Source organism: Pelodiscus sinensis, chromosome 17 (genome assembly GCF_052426305.1).
Source record: "Pelodiscus sinensis isolate ZL-2025 chromosome 17, ASM5242630v1, whole genome shotgun sequence".
Lineage (NCBI taxonomy): Eukaryota > Metazoa > Chordata > Testudines > Trionychidae > Pelodiscus > Pelodiscus sinensis.
This window is the reverse complement of record NC_143068.1, coordinates 24,013,579-24,030,892: the sequence shown is the minus strand read 5'-3', so window position 1 is coordinate 24,030,892 and position 17,314 is coordinate 24,013,579. Positions and strand designations below refer to the sequence as shown.

General features: G+C 42.6%; 1 protein-coding gene across 8 annotated transcripts in view; it reads left to right on the top strand.

Annotated features, from left to right (window-relative positions):
• Positions 1 to 17,314, top strand: part of NCOA3 (nuclear receptor coactivator 3) — a 191,549-nt gene that overhangs the window by 80,375 nt on the left and 93,860 nt on the right. For 2 of the 8 annotated variants that reach the window (XM_075901553.2, XM_089769691.1), the window contains one exon: positions 1,670 to 1,771. The exons of 5 other annotated variants lie outside the window; for them this stretch is intronic. The gene's annotated coding sequence lies outside the window, so the exon portion shown is untranslated. Of the gene's footprint in view, positions 1 to 109; positions 1,498 to 1,669; positions 1,772 to 17,314 lie in introns of those variants that run through there. One more of the 8 variants, XM_014578124.4, reaches the window with a different exon arrangement.

The window sequence follows — 17,314 nt, the reverse complement described above, 5'->3', positions numbered from 1 at the left end:
AGTCAGAACTGGCGTCCAGATTCAGCCGCTGTTGAAACTGATCAGTTTCAGCAGCGGCTGAATCTGGACGCCAGTTCCGACTTACATACAGATTCAACTTAAGAACAAACCTACAGTCCCTATCTTGTACGTAACCCGGGGACTGCCTGTATTTGTAAAGTGCTTTCCTTATGTCCTGTGTACACACCCCTGCTCATATAATACACATGTAAGTTTAGAGAGTCAAGGTGGGGAAGGTAATATATTTTATTGGGCTAAATTCTGTTGGCAAAAGATAAGCTTTTGATTTATACTAAGCTCTTTAGGTCTGGAGAAGGTACTCAATATGTCACAGCTAAATAAAAGGGGGAAACACACGGTTTTAACATACATAGTTATGGTTTCTTACAGTCTGTTCCATCTTGCTGTAATTAGCCCTGACACTGAGAGTACCTTTTCCACACCTAAAAAGGATCTGATTAATCTTAAAAGCGTGTCTCTTGGCAACCGAAATTGGTAGGATACAAGATACTGTTTTACCCACTTGGTCTGTCTAATATCCTGCAACCAATATGGAGACAATACTGCAAACAATATTTATATTTATTCTTCACATGGATAACTTTAATTCTTAGGGGATTTCATCTGGGATATTTCTTTTCAAAGAAACTATAAACTTTTGTTTTTGGCATTAGTTTAATATTTTGTGCTCTAGGTCTTCAGAAAATGTATATAAAATAGTTGTGAATTTCAGAAAGAGATAATCTTCAGAAATATTGCAATGTGTGCCAGCAGTAAGTTAGGAGACTATGTAGTATTGTTAAACTTCTTTTTCCCTTATACAGACTTCTAAAAAGCTGTTAAATCTTGCAATTTTGTTTTAAGGGTCCTGTTACTTTTCTGAATGACCCAGCGTTTGGAGTCTGTGACTTTATGAGAATCTGGTTTCTTCTCCCCCTCGCCCCCTGCCCTTTTTTGGCGAGGAGGAGAGAGGAGGGAACAAGTTTCCAGCCCTTGTGAGGGTGAAGAAAAACATGGAAAATGTGAATATAAAAGCTGAAGTACAAAAATTCCCAGAATGCATGTGTCTTAAAAATAATGAAATTTTGATTTGAGGACCCACTGTGAATGACAGAGGTTTGCTGCAGCAAGTACACATGGGAACACTCTCCTGCCATCAAAGCAAAACCTGCTTATTGGAAGTAAAGTATTTAGTTAGCAAAATTGCCAAACAAACAGCTTTTACGTATCCTGACTTTTAGTGACAGGGCAGTGTTGACTCAAAATATGCTTGGGAATCTTCCAGGAGAAGCTTGAACTTGTTGCTGCCATTTTTTCACCAGGAAAAGCATAAAGGAAAAGGAGAAGAAACAATAAAATAACCAAAACCCCGCTAAAAATCTGGAGGCTAGTATTTCCAGGCAGAAAACTGAGTACTGTGGAACTATGATTAGAAAGTCTGCAACTGCTCTACACAAAGTATATCTGGAAATCCCTCATTCTCCCTGTGAATTGCAGGTAATAGAGGACTGGGGATCTCTAGTCCTTGTTGAAAAAACTAGGAAAATATCAGATTGTTTTTGTTGGATGCCTCTTTGGGTTATCGTATTTGATTGGGCTGTCATTCCTAGCTGCTGCTGAAGGGCACCATGTCTTAATGCCCAGTTGGTTTTGCCTGCTTCTGTTACAGGCTGCCGTGTCTCACTAGCATCTCCTCTTCCCTCCATCCCCCTCAGCAGTTGGCCTTACAGTGATGAGAGGGACAATGGAACAGATGTGGAAGAACAGACAGGTAATGAGACTTTGGCACCTACTTTTGTTTCAGCACTATCCAGGTTGAACACATGCAGATAACATTGTATTCTATCCGTTAAAATAGACCTCATAGCAGCTACTGTCTTCAATCAGATAAAATCTGAAGTTGAGCTGTCTCAGAGAAGATCCAATTTTCTATTTCTAACTCAAATAAGTAGTTCTCACAACTATCATAATATACATTCCCAAAGTAAATTCAAGAAACAGTCTTCCTACTGTGAAGTGTCAAAGCGCAGTCCTTAGGATCATTTAGAAAAACAAGGTGTGAAAGGTTATATCTCTTATTGGACCAACTTCTGTTGGTGAAAGAGACAAACTTTTGAATGTACAAGGAACTCTTTATCTTAAAATAGGGCAGAGAACTCAAATCTTGCATGTTCAGATCTAGTAGGCAGTAGCATGGCCATCAAAAGATAAATTCACCAGTATTCTACATGGTGGTGAATCCAGTCTTTAGCCAAAGCCATTCATTATTTGGCAGAATCTTCTGCATGCCTTTAGTGCACAGGGAAAGATCAAGGATGTATGATGTCTTGTTTTGGTTTTCCATATTAAAATATGATCCTGATTACTAGTGTTCCCTCTAATCTTTTTCATCCATGTGCAGATTTCTTCCATCTTTGTGCAAAATATTCTTATGTACACCAGAGCATGTGTGACTGTGTACCTCCAGTAGAAACAAAACCTATCGGTGGGTGTTCTGCTAATCAACTGGGCAGCATTTGAATTTCTCCTAAGCAGGTGCACAAGCGCACAGTTTATGGGAAACTAGGGATGTAAAAAGAGGTAACCAGTTAACTAGTGCTTGGCCTGTCTGGAACAACCCCCACCTGCAGTGCACTATGGGCAGGGAGTTGCTCCAGCCCAGCTGGGCCCACCGTGCCACAGGTGAGGGACACTCCATCCTGGCCAGACTTGAGCAGCCCTCTGCCTGTGGTTCAACACAGTAGGCCCTGCCGGGACCACCATGCTGCAGGCGGGGCATGCTTCATCCTGTCTGGGCCTGCTCATGGCACAGCGGACCAGTTAACCATTTAACCATATAGCTTAGAATCATAGAATACTAGGACTGGAAGGGACCTCGAGAGGCCATTGACTCCAGTCCTCGGCCCTCACAGCAGGACCCAGTACTGTCTAGACCATCCCTGATAGACATTTTTTTAACCTACTCTTAAATATCTCCAGAGATGGAGATTCCACAACCACCCTAGACAATTTATTCCAGTGTTTAACCACCCTGACAGTTTAGAAACTTTTTCCTAATGTCCAACCTAAACCTCCCTTGTTGCAGTTTAAGCCCATTTTAATGGGTTAACACTTTAAATTGGCTTTTACATCTCTACAGGGAACACTGCTGCTTACCGTCCTGGTGGTAAACTGCTATGAAAATCTCCCTGTAACAGATATGTGGATAGTAGAACAGTGGAAAAATAGGAAAAATATTCATGCTCATCTGAAAATTTCTTTTTTCAAGTAAAAGAGTCTACACCTCTGGCTCATCTCAGAGACAAATTGATTATTTGGAATGGAGGTGGAAATTATCAGAGCCAAATATTTGGGTGTTTTGTTATGGGGAATTTTCCATGCTCTGTAGTAGAAGAAATTGTGTTTAATATTCTTTTGAAGGGAAAAAATCTGTTATTTAGGTGAGCAGAATTTGACTTTTTATTGCTGTGAAAGTTGTCTCAATGGGAAAGAGAGAAGGCAAAAGGAAGGAGAGGATAGACTTTATAAGAAAGCTTCAGAGGGGCAGCCAAGTTAGTCTTGGATCTGGACTTCCAACACACTTGTCATCTGAAGAAGTGGGCTGTGCCCATGAAGCTCACGATACTATCTATATGTTTTGTTAGTCTTGTAAATTTTTCCTGTTACAGACTAACTCGAAAAGCTTAATTGCAAATGAAAATCATGAAAAAAAAATAGTGCTGAGACTTCTCTTGTTTAGTAGTGAATACATTTTCCCCCCCTTCACTGGGAAAGTGCTAAAATGATGGGGAAAGCGGAGTCAGCCTCTCTGTTTTTAAATACCCCACCTTTCCATCTTGCTTCCCTAATGCATTTAATGTCATCATCTTGGATCTTATTATGTTAACTCACTGTGTAATTTTGACATACAGCGGAAGAAAAGACTCAGTTTGGAATCACCGTAAACATACCATAATTATCAGGGAAGGACTTATGGAAAGAGAGTGAAAAGACTTGGAGCTTTTAGTTTAGAGAAATGTTATATAAGAGGACATGATAGAAGTAGTCAGAAAATCAAATAGCATAGGGTACATAATGGCATCTAGATTTCCTTTTCTCATAGTACATGAAGAAAAATACAGTTTATTAGATTGAAAGGCAACAAATTTGAAAATGAGCAAAGAAAATACTTTTACACAATGCATCATTAACTTTTGGAACTTGCTGCTACAAGACTGAAGTCAAAAGCTTAGCAGGGTACAAAAATTATCCATTTATATGAATATGGACACACTTGAGTTAAAATGTTTAAAAAGGGATATAAATCTTTATGCATTGGGTCATAAATTGTTCATTAGCTTATTTGAGGAAGCTAGAAAGAAACTTTGCTTTTGCAGATTATTCTGTAATTGTATACTGTAGTTTTTGCATTGCCCTCTGTTGTTAGACCAGATGGACCTCTAGTATGATAATTTGTGTTTCTGTGAGAAACACATCTTAATTTTAAAGAGCTCATGGCAGAAGCAACCTCATTGTTTAAACGAAATAATACTTTTATTTTTCTGCTGTAGAATTGACTTCACATTCACCATCTATTAGGTCTGTTTTGGAGCAGAAAGGCCACAACATGTGTTTCCAAAAGCAAAGTATTGCAAGTTGCAATTCTTCATTAACTTTTAGCATAGTCTGTATTGCTGCAAAACTACAGGAAGTTATCAACTTTGCTTATAGGAAGCTTTGTGAAATGTGTCAAAATCAAAGAATGTTGGCTATATGTTGTCTCAGGTCTTGTTATTTCCAAAGGGATTTTCTGTTTTGGGGGTTGGTAGATCTAATAAAAGGTTTAGGATGGTATCTCAGGGAGGAGCTTAGAATTTTAAAGCATTTGAAGAGCTTGGAAAATTTCGCAATTCCTAAGGCAGTAAAAATAACATTCAGTGCTTATTGCAAAATTTCAGGATTCCTGGCTTTTTAGACTCCTAAGGCCATGATATCATTCACAGCTCATGGAATGTAACTCTTTCATTCCAGGAAACTGAGAACTTGTTTTTTTGCAAGAGCCTCTGGATCTATACTACTTTTCACTGAGTAAACTTAACTCTGCACATAACGTATTCCCCATGTGCCTTTGAAATAAAATCAAGATATTTGATACATCTGAAGCTTGAGTTGATTTAACTGACATTATCTACCCTGAAATGCTCTTTTGTAACATTATACAACAGTGGTCTCCAACCTTCTTAAGCACAAGATCACTTTTTTAATTTAAATGCAATCTTGGATCTATCATAGACCCAAATAAATACCCTTGCCCCACTTCTTGCATGCCTCTTCTCTAAGAACTTGCTTCTGTTCACTCCATTCTTTCTCCCCCATTCACTCTCCTTTTCACCAGGCAGGGGCAGCAGGTCGGGGCACAAGATCTGGTCTTGGGCTAAGGGATTTGGAGTGGTAGTTGGGCTCTGAGCTAAGCCTGGGGCAGGGAATTGGGGTGTAGGCTACAGGCTTTGTAAGGGAGTTTGGGTCCAGGGGCCTCAGGCTAGGGCAGGCGCTTGGGATGTAGGAGGGGGTACATGACTGGGGCAGGGTTTCAGGATGTGGGCACCAGATGGGCATTGCTTACCTCAGAAGGCTCCTGGGTGGTGGTGCAGTGGGGCTAAGGCAGGCTCACCCTGCTCTGGCCCTGCATCACTCCCAAAAGCAGCCAGCAAACTCCATCCCAAGTCCTGTTGTGCTGCCAACACTCCCCCCCCCCAACCCCCGACTCTGTGGAGATAGGATACAGAGTGGGAGAGGGGCACCTTGACATCAGCGCCCCTCTCTCTCCCTTCCTTGCTCTGCACAGAAAGCAGGAGGCTTCTGGGGAGTGGGGGAGGCAGCTCCAAGGCAAAGGGGAAGAGATGTGCATCAGTGGGGAGAAGGGCAGCTGAAGTACCAGCACTTGACCATCTCTTGGCCAAACCAGTCAGGATCACCTTTCAGAAGCTCCAAGATCTACCAGTATGATCACCTTTCAGAAGCTCCATCATGATCTACTGGTTGGTGACCACTGTTCTACAACAAGGTTTATCCCTGAATCTTAGTGTATACATCTGGTTTTCTATAGGAATAAATCACTTGGCAAAAAGTTCTGTTTCTAGTGTTGGAAGAACAAGTGTCCTAGAGGTTATGCTACATTATGATTTTTACCTGCTGTATGCTGATGCCAGTCAACTGTATACTTTCAGTTCAGCTCATATACTGCTAATTGCAACCGCATAAACTTTTCTCACAGAAATACAGAACAAATTAAAAATCGTCCTACCCTTCTACATGATACAGAACTGCTGGTTTAAAACTGACCGTGGAATATTCCAGACACCAAACATAAGGTTGGCATTTTAAATTGGAAACCAGAATAACATTTTCACACTGGACCAATTGTATAGGGCAGGGGTTGGCAACTTCTTCAAACCAAAGAGCTAAACTACATCAAAATTCAGAACAAGTGGTCAACAAAGAGCCATATAAGAATGCCATCTGCATGACTGAAATATACAATTTTAATATTACTAATAATTGACACGATTAATAATAGCATAAATAAAACAATGAACTCGAGGACTTTATTTGATGGGACTTGCTACTGTATCTTTTCACACATTTCTTTGAAGTTTACATAATAACTGGTCAAATTCAGCTTCATGCACGCATTCAGGCTGTCTTCTGTCAATCTTGAGCGCAAATTACCTTTGGTATGATTCAAATGAGAGAGAGCCTGCTCACACTTATTGGTGGGGCCAAATATTGAAAAGTAAGTCCAAGTTGACATTCTTTATGGTAGTGTATGAGAGGGAAAGGTATTTCCAAATTTGCAGAATCAGATTATCGTCTTGCTCCAATTTCTTCATGTCAGCCCATTTGTGCTGTTTTGCCAATTTTGCATGTTGGGCAAGGCATTATAAATCAGAATTCAGTGTGACTAAGTTTTCCACCCAGATATCCAACTCCTTGAAATCTATTTCCATTTCCAAATCGCTGACTGAGATGCCTGAAATGACTGTAAAATCTAGTTCTTCAATGGATGTTTTATGTGGACAAATCAAACTTAAATGGAGCACTGTGTTTGCAAAAAGTCAATAAAACGAGACTTGAATGCCACTAGGAGCTCAGAAACAAACCTGACAAGCTGCTGCAAATCAAGGCAGTTATTTGGATTCTTTCTGATAAGAATCACAAAATATTTGTAATCTTTCAAAATGTGCTGGTCTGCCCACATTGGTATCTTTGAAAGCTTTAGTGGGGTAGCAAAGTTTAGTCTATAATAGGAAAAACTGAAAAAACAACAAAGATTAGTAGCACCTTAAAGACTAACAAAACATGTAGATTGTATCATGAGCTTTCGTGGGTGCAACCCACTTCTTCAGATGACTGCAGTGTTAGAAGTCCAGATCCAAGAGTAAATAAGGAAAAAAGGGAGAGGGGAGGGGGAAAAAGAAAGAAAAGGAGGGGGAAAGAAAAGAGACATGCAATGAGTAGATGCTTCAAATCAGCCTCTTGTAACTATTTGAACCATCTATTCACTATCTCTTTTCTTTCCCCCTCCTTTTTTCTCTTTTTTTCCCTCCCCCCCCTTTCTTTACTTACTCTTGGATCTAGACTTCTACTGCTCTAGTCATCTGAAGAAGTGGGTTGCGCCCACGAAAGCTCATGATACCATCTACATGTTTTGTCAGGACTCTATTTCCTTGCCCTTGTAGCTTAAGGTTCAACTCAGTCAAATGGCCGGTAATGTCAATGAGATTAGTAAAACTTGAGCAACCAATCACATTCTGAAAGCTCGGTGTATTTGATACCCTTCATATCTACAAATGACTTAATCTCATTAATGTAGGCTGCAAAACGAGACAAAACTTTGCCATAGAGTATTAATGCACAATGTTCGCTGGCTGAGGGGGGAATTTGGAATCTACTTCCTCAAACTGTGACTGAAATTTATAGTGATTAAGGGCTCAGGCAAGAATCCAATTGACAGTGTGAACGACCAGTCCCATTACATTTGAGCTCAGTTCCACAAGATTGCACACAAGGTGCCTCCTGATGTACAACGAAATGAAAGTTCAAAGTGGCCAGTGCAGCTGTTTTGACGAGAGTAAGCAATCCCCTATATTTGCCAACCATGTTAGGTGCACTGTCTGTACACACAGACACAAGATTATCCAACTCTCTTTCTTTCTCATTTACAAAGTTCATCACAGTTTTAAGGATGTCTTTGCTCCAGTTGTCTTGTTCAAAGCAAATGAAAAATAAGTAGCTATTCTCAAATTTTGCATTTGTTCCTTGTTGATTTGATGGGTCATTTTCCCAGCTCTGTCATGGACTGTTTTTGCCAATAACGGAATTTCTTGAATTTTCTAAAAGATTTTTGTCCTTGTTGTGAAACTTGTCAAATAGTTCATGATCAATTTTTAGCATGCATCTCTTCACGTAATCTCTATCCATGCAAGGCTTCCCCTTTTAAAGAATGCTGTATGAGCCCACAAAAATTGCAGCATTTAAGCTCCTACCTTTTTTTACTACGCCAGCAGGCTATTTTGTCCAATGTTCATTTTTCACTGTAGCTCTTCGCAGGCATTTTTCGTGCATCACCTTCAAGGTATTTTGTAGCAAATGCTTCATATTTTGTCATGAAATTCTTTGTTGGAGGACAGCCACTACAAATGAGACAATGTGGAGATCCAGACCTATCCACAGATGCATACAAGTCTGTCCACTCCTTTTGAAAACTTCAGTACTCATCATCTCACTTTGTTTGCCATTTTTCCTGTTAGGGGGTTACAGAGTTCACCATCATATATATGGAAGGATTTCTTGATCAATCAGAAAAAGAATATGCATGACTCTGTGTGTGGAGGGGATGGATGGTTGTTAAAATGAGCAGTAAAAGGTGAAATAGAACAAAAAAAAAATCATCTTGACATGGGTAATTACATGTCTTTAAATTTTTGAATTTTTCATTTTAATTTAAAAAGTTGTTTGTATTTTGGAAATGACAAGAGAGCCGTATTTGTTTCCATACTGAGCCGTAGGTTGCAGACCCCTCTTGTTTGGATGGAAGGACAAAAATGTTGTTTGAATGTTTAATTTTTTCAGGTTGAACTTCTCTAGTCCGGCATGCTCTGGCCTCTTCAGTAACATCCGTTGTCCAGCATGATTTTAGTTATCCAGATGTCCACTTACCATGGGTGTGGCCAAATTTTCCACGGTCCCAAAAAATTTGTGCTTTCCATGTCCTGGCTCTGTGTTGTGTGTTAGCTCTAATGTACCCCTCAATGCCTTATAAGAACCCAGCAAGGAGTGGAAGTGTTGGTAATGATGCTAAACAATATTGATCTCCCATGGTTTGGCAATTCTCAGGTTCCACACGGATCGGGTCCTGAGGGTGTCAACTAGAAAGGTTCAACCTGTACTGAGACATTCTATCATGCATTTCTGTTTTCTGTTGGATTTCTGATGATTCTTGCAGTTCCACCTCACTCTTTTTAGAAGTGTTCTTAGGTATATGAAGGAATATGTGGGGTATTCAGTTGTTCTTCACATTAAAGGTAGCTTTCCTCTATTCTCAGTTATCGGTAGGATGACGTGTACAGAATTATGAAGTATGAAATGGTAATATGTTCTACAAAAGTTGCTTTCTATTTTCATGTGCTTTGAAAAAATAGTTCCGAAAAAGTTACACCAAATACAATGTAGCCTCTTGAAATTCTGTGCCACTTTTCTCTGTGCATGTATTTAGATTAATTACAGAAGCTTTGAAAGGGGTATTCCAACGTAGAGAATGAGACTAAACATTGCTTACGTTATCCACTGATGTATTGAAATACACTATAATTTGAAGGTAAATGCTGTATCTCACAGCTGATAGTGGTTATCGCACAGTAAATTTAAGTCAGTGACTGTGCAGTGTATGTTAAGCATTTTTGATTATGCTATTTGATATTTTAGTTTTGTTATTGGCTGAACTTCCAATGCCTTCCTGTTCACTGGAAGCCATTTCTGCTTGGATGTAATGCAATAATTTTTGAATGCCACATTTAGTCAATTCAAAAATTTTAGGGACTGTTCCAAACATCAGACTGTAGAAGTTTATATATTAGGAAAATTAGAAAACCAGGAGAGTGGCAGTTGGGGACACTCAGAGGTCCTGTTGCATATTTAGCACAGGGGTTCTCAAACTGGGGGTCAGAACCTCTCAGGAGTTGCAAGTTTATTACACATGCCGGGGGGGGGGGGGGGGGAAGAGTAAGGGTTGTGAGCTGTCAGCCTCCACTGAAAATTATGCTTTGCATCCAGCATTTATAATGCTGCTGTAAATTAAAAATATTTTTATATATTTAAGGTGGGTCAGACTCTGAGCCTTGCTATGTGAAAGGGGTTACTAGTACAAAAGTTTGAGAGCCACTAATTTAGCAGAACCAGAATATCAAGCACCTCTGTAATTGTCTGTAGATCAGTGTTTCCCAATTTTATTTGGCCGAGGAACCCTTTTCAGCTTTTCAGAATTTCAAGGAACCCCTAGGTTTGTCAAGCAAAAAAAAGGGGGGGGGACGGGAGGAGAAAGGGACCCACCAATTTATGAAAATCACATTCTTTCCCCTAGACCTCCCCCCCCACCTCCTTTCCATGAGGCCTCATCCGCTCTGTTTCCCTCCTCTCCATCACTTGCTATCCCCAGCCCTTATACCTGTCTCACCCTAGTGAGAGTGAGGTGTGGGGTGGGAATGAGGGATTTCGGTGTGGAAAGGGGTGAGAAGTACAAGCTCTGGGAGGGAATTTGGATGCAAGAGAAGGGGCTGTTGGCTCGGGGAGTGTTGAGCTCAGGTGGAAAGTTGGGGTGCTGAGCAAGCCAGGGCTTGTGGATGTGAGGGTGCAGGAGTTTGGGCTGGATATGTGTGGTACTCAGGGCAAGGAGGCTGTGAGTATGATGGGCTCAGGACACAGATTTGTGATGTGTGGATGGCGCAGGAGTGTTGTGGCAGAAGACTGAATATGTGGGATGCAGGAGTTTGGGGATGTAAGAGGCTCAGGACAGGGTTTCAGTGTATGATTAGACTCAGATTTGGGGTCAGGTGGTGCAGGAGTGTTATGATGCTGCAGTGAAATGGGGGTTTGGTCCCACTTGGGGGCTTGTTGGCCAGGCTTCATTTTTAAAATAAAATATTATGTTAAACTCACAAGGTTTTAGCATTGTCTTTATTTATGAGAAGAGTGAGGAACCTGTTTTGAGTCAAAGGTCACTGACCCACAGAAAAGTCAGTTGGGCCACACAAGTGAGATGCAAAAAACAAACAAAAAAACCACACTCCTCCAAAAACGCCCAAGCCTCACTAATGTGGTCCCAAATGTGCTGGTGGGGGTAGGGGACAGAGTGCTAGTGGGTGCTGGGGCTGGGGAGAGAGTGCTGCTGGGTGGAAGGATGCTGGCTCAGGTGGCAGGGTGCTGGGGCAGGCAGGTGGCAGAGTGCTGTGGTCAGGGACATGGTCCTGCTGGGCACTAGGGTGACTGGCAGGGTGCTGGGACAAGGAACAGGGTGCTGCTGGGTGCTAGAGTGGATGGCAGAGTGCTGGGGCCAGGGCCAGGGTGGTGCTGAGTCCTGGGGTGTGAGGCAAGGTGCTGGGGCCAGGGCGGTGCTAGAGTGGATGGCAGGGCTGCCAAGGAGCGGGATGGGGTGCAGGATCTGGGAAGGAGGTGGGGGGCGGAAGGGGTCAAGGTCTGGGTGGTAGGTAGGGTGCAGAAGCAGGCTGGATGTAGGGTGTCTTACCAGGGGGAGGGAGCAGGAGCAGATTGGGGGTAGGGTGCAAGAAGCGGACTTGGGTAGGAGTTGGACCTCCTTGATCTGGCACCCTCTAGATCTGACTGGTCCCAGATGAGGAATTTTTGGACCAGGGGAGGTCATTTCAGGGCTCCTGGTTTCCCCCTCTTCCCCACTAGGCTTCTTTGCACTTCTATCCCCTGCAACCCAACTGAGCTGCTCACCCCTGCTGGTTCCCTGCACCTCCCCCAAAACCATCTCCCACAATCCAAGGGAGTGCAGCACCAGTTCCCTGCAGCCCCTCACAGCCCAGCTGAGCTGCCCTTCTCTTCCATATGCCCTCCCTCATCCACCTCAGTCCAGCTGAGACCTGCACTGGATCCCTGCATGCCCTCCCCCACGGGACTGCTGAGCCCCGTTTCCCTGCACCTCCCCCAAGCCCCGCAAAACTGCTGAGCTAAGAGCCGATTCCCGGCACCTCCCTCCCCCTGCAGCCAATCTGACACTCCCCCCCCCCCCCCACACACACACTCCGTCTCCAGACCCCCGGACCTCCCCACTCTGCAACCCAGCTGAGCTCAATTTCCCTGCACCTTCCCCCAAACCATGCAGACATGCTGAGCCAGTGCTGCTGATTCCCTGCCCCTGCCTTCCTCCCTCCCCTTGGTTGTGTCTGTACTGGCACGATCTTGCACCAAAGCGGCCGCTCTGGCACAAAAATTTGCTGCCTGTCTACACTGGTCATGTGTTCTTGCGCAAGTACACTGACATTCTCATGTATGAAATCAGGGCTTCTTGAGCAAGAACTACGATGCTCCCACTATTGCTCAACTATTCTTGCATAAGAGGCCAGTGTAGACAGGCAACATGAATTTCTTGATCAAGGAAGCCCTATGGCTAAAATGGCCATCGGCACTTTCTCGGGCAAGAGAGCATCCATACTGCCATAAATGCTCCTGTGCAAAAGCACAGTTCACACATGGCAGTGTGGATGTGTTCTTGCACAAGAACTCTTGCACAAGATGTTCTTGTGCAAGAAACAACCAGTGTAGATATAGCCTAAGAGTTTCCTCCCATGAGCAAAATGAATTTTGTGTTGTGCACCAGTACTGAATTCATGTGGCTTGTTTGGATGTGCCACCCAAGTTATTAATAAATATTTTTAAACCTCTACCTTTTCCCTCTACTGCCATGTCTCTTCCCCTTGCTCCATCAGCTCCCCTGGTGCCTACTGCCCTTCTCCTCTCCTCTGCTGTCTTGACTCCTACTCTTCTCACTGTCCTCAGCCCTCCTGCAACCTGCCTGCCTCCCACCAGCCCTTCTCTCCTCTTTGTGCCCACTCCTCCAGTAGCCCCACTCTGATCATGTGAGCTACTCCTCCTCATCCCCTCTTCTAACACCTCCCGCTACAAACCTGCCCTGTGTCTCTCCTCTGAGGCTGGTCCCTCCCCTGCAGGTGTCTGCCCTTCTGCTTCACCCCCAGAATCCCTTGGCACCTGCATCTTCTCTTACCCCTGCACCCTCCTGGTGTCTCCCCCTTCCCGCACTTCCCCTGTCCCCTTTGCCCGCTTTTTCCCTCATGCCCACCTCTCACCACCCTCTGCCCCCATTCCCCTCATGCCCCTGAGCCCTCTCACATGACTTGCTCCATCCCAGCCTTCCTCATGCCCACCCCTTCTTTCAAGCCTTCTCCCAGCACTCCCCCTCCTTCCTCTAGCCCCCAATACCCTTACCCTCTCCCCTCCCAGCATCACCCTGTCCCCCTCCCACTGACACCTCCCCTCCTGCCTTTTTCCTCATTGTCTGCACTTGGTCCCCTGCCATTTGTCTCTCCTCCGTCCCTGTCCCTTTGGTGCCTTCCTCTTCTCCTCCGCTTCTGCACAAGCACCTTCCTCTCCCAGCCCTTCCCCTTTCCCTCTGCACAAGCCCCTTCCCTCTCCCTCTCCCTCTCTCTCTCCCGTACCTTCTGCCTTTCACTTTGCGGGGCCGGAGTCTGTGCTCTGTCCCCGGACTCCGAACCCGCAACTCAGCCATGCGGCGCAACACAGCACCCAGCAGGTTTAAAATCCTGGGTCGTGACGTCACGTCTGGGCGTCTGCCCACTCACTGGATTGAGCACTCTGCGCAGGGCAGCAGCAGCCAGCAAGGGGGAGCTCAGAGAAGGTTGCGCACGGCAGGGACAGGACCGGGAAGGGAAGGGGGAGAGATGCTCTGGGGCCAGGGTGGGAGGATGCACGGGGGGGGTCCCGGAATCCGCTCCAGCTCCAAATATTGCTGGAGCATGGGCACCACGAGCCCACACAACTCGCCGCCCGTTCCTCTGCTGGCTAGCTGGCTCTCTCTCTCTTTTTCAGAGGGGACGGGGGAGTGCCGGCTCCTCGCGGAACCCCTAGTTTTGCTCCGCGGAACCCCAGGGTTCCCCGGAGCACCAATTGGGAAACACTGCTGTAGATCAAAGAACTGGCAGTTAACATCAATTAACACCTTCCATCATGAGTATTCCAATCTCATCTTTGCCCATCCTCCCAGTAGATGACACTCTGGATTACTCAGACAGAAAGAAAACTCAGGTTTGAGTGGGGAATAAGGATGTACACGGCTTGTCTTGTGACTGGAGCAGAAAAATAAAATGGCCACCGGTAAAAAAGCCTTTTCTTAACGGGGCCATGCTGATTTTTAATTTTTTAATTTTTAAATTTATTTTTTGCTTAACTGCTGTTGGTCTTTTTTTTTTCCCTCACCAACTTTGGTCTCTCCCCTCCTCCCTCCTGTTTTTTTTCTCAACAGAATTTTTTCCCCCGTGTGTGGGTTTTTTTGGGGGGGATGGGGGGTTGGTATTTTTGGTTAAACCACCTGGCAACCCTAGCCTAAGACGCAATCAATAGGGAATAAAATCAAGGAGTCCTTGAAAGGGCAGAGTGAAGTCACTGGGCTGGGCCTTCAGATGAACTCTGAATCATGGCAGAGATTTTGCAGACCGAAAGATGGGATTTTTCAAAAATGCTCACTGTTTGACTTCAATGGAAGCAATTTGGTAATGGTAAAATTCCCATTAGAATCAGTGGGAGGAGAGGCAGGCTGGTACAAAATACTTTTGAAAATCCCAACCTGAATATATGGCATTACAGTGGCTTAAAATGTTGAATTCATAAACATTGAGGAGTTGGAAAAGACTTGACTACCATGCAAACTATTTCACCATCTTTTGAAACTGAGTTTAATTTCCTCATTGAAACCAATTACCATTCATCTTCTGTGATTAATCATTTATAAAAGACTATGATAGCCCTCTTAAACTCAGCTTTCTGGAAAAGAAACTTTCCTGTTGTGGCAATTACAATGAAAACTTTAACACCTTTCCTTTTCTGGCCCAGTAATAAGAAACTGAGAAATCCTATTTCATACATGCACAGTCATAAAATATATCTGGTCTTAGATGGAGGGCGTAGGAAATTAGCAGCTTTGAAACTGAACTTAATTTTAGATATGGACAAATAGCTTGTTTATATCATATTTGTAAATAACTCAGTGAAAATCTACTGGTGGTGACAGTACTAGTCTTTCTAAACACCGATATACAATTTGGTGTTTAAGGACGCAGCTAAGTAGTTTTTGCTTAACTAAATTTCCATTGGATGTAATTAGAAGTTTGTAATTAATGATTTACTACAGTAGGAAATTTTACCTGAGCAAGTGTAGAACATATTGGCACATCTAAAAATACTTCACCTAAAATTATGATAAATGTCCTAGGAGTGGGGGAGAATATTTTTGATTTGTTTAGCTGGGCTTTTTTGAATAGTCTGGTTAAAATTTTTTTCTCCAAATAGTCACAATTTCCCCTCCTGTTGGTGTGGGGCCTTTCACTCATCAAAAGGGAGGAGTTATGGGTATGTATGTATGTGAGTATGGGAGAGGAAATGTCTATAAAAACCACACAAATTGGCAGTGGAAATTAAAGGGCAACACATGGCTCTTGTGACTGTCTTTTCTTTTGACTAGATTTTAAATTGAATGTGTCCTTTCTTGTATCAAGGGTATATCTTTAAAAAATATTTAATTAAGGATCTGATTTTGTAAACCAACATTGTTGAGAACAGTCTCATTGACTTCAGTGGGATTACTCTCAGAAGTAACATTTTATTGCTTTTTTACTCTAATACTAGTAGCTTTCACTGTTTAGAAGTTAAAATTTGAAAACCTCTAAACTCTTGACCTTGGGTAGATATTGCCATGTATAATGTATTGTGTACAGCTGGTGAAATCAAAATAGCCTTTTGTGGGGCTGAGGTTTGTGAAAAATAGTGTGTATTGGACTAAGTTGCATGACAGCTGACATTTATCAAGGGTAATGGGAGCTTTACTCATATTCACATTTTTAAGCAGCTTTCAAAATCTTTGTGCACACATGCTCAACATATGCACCTCAGCTTTGAACATTTTGTTCTGAAGTATATTGGCTCATTAACCCAAGGAACTAAAGTATAAAACTTTAATGAGCCCCATGCATCAAACTTGTGTGTGGTATTAATTTTATGTAAATTGACACTAAATATAAAGAGCAACATGAAACATTAAAAGCTTTTTTAAAACCTCTTGCATAGCAAATGTTTGTTTTTTAATAAACTCTCACAATATGTAGCATACCTGTACAATAACTAGAATATGTTGAATGTCAGACTTGGTTTCATAAATTTGACTGTCATTTATTTCCTATTTTATCTGTAAAAGGCTAATACTACATATGTGAAATAAAAATCCCTAGCTACCATTCTGATTTTATTATAATAGTAGAAATTATGTGTTTGCTCATGCCAAACATTTCTCTTAAATTATATGGAAAAAGTAATTACTTCATTGTAACTTGGCTATTTTTTTACGATAGCAGTTTCCTATTGTTGCAGTAACTCATCGTATTGATATGCAGAGCACAATGGCTTGATGCAAGGTAACTGGAAGCTAGGTGACTGAAGAAGATAAATGAGAGAAGTACAGTTGTGATCACAGTCTATTTCAAATGCTGGCCATGATTAAACAGTATAAATGGCATTTCTCTGCACCTTCTAAGGATGGCAGGAACTGTTGTTGAAAGGATCATTAGTGTCTGATTTTTAGTATAATTGGATGCAAATGTAGATTGCTGCAGTGTACCAAACAAGAAGTTTCAGTTCCATTTAAAGGCTAAATGAATGATTGTGAGATTTAGTCATAGACAGTCCCCTTAGACTCTCCAGTCTATCTTGCAGCATAGACAAATGACAATATATGGGACAATGGAAAGCTTTTTGTAGGACTTCACTAGAAATGAAATGTAAAATAATTTAAATTTAGAAGATAGCCATTATCTATGGGTGTATTTATTTTTAAGTGATCTTTGGGCAGCGTTTAAATTCCATGGCCATCTATCAATCATGTAAAAATCCTCCTGCACCTTTACCAACCACATTACATTGATGAAGCATTGAGGCCTGCATGCTATAAGTCATGAAGATATTCATCTGCCCCTCATTTTGTGCCGTTGGTTGCTTTTTAATCCCAAATGTC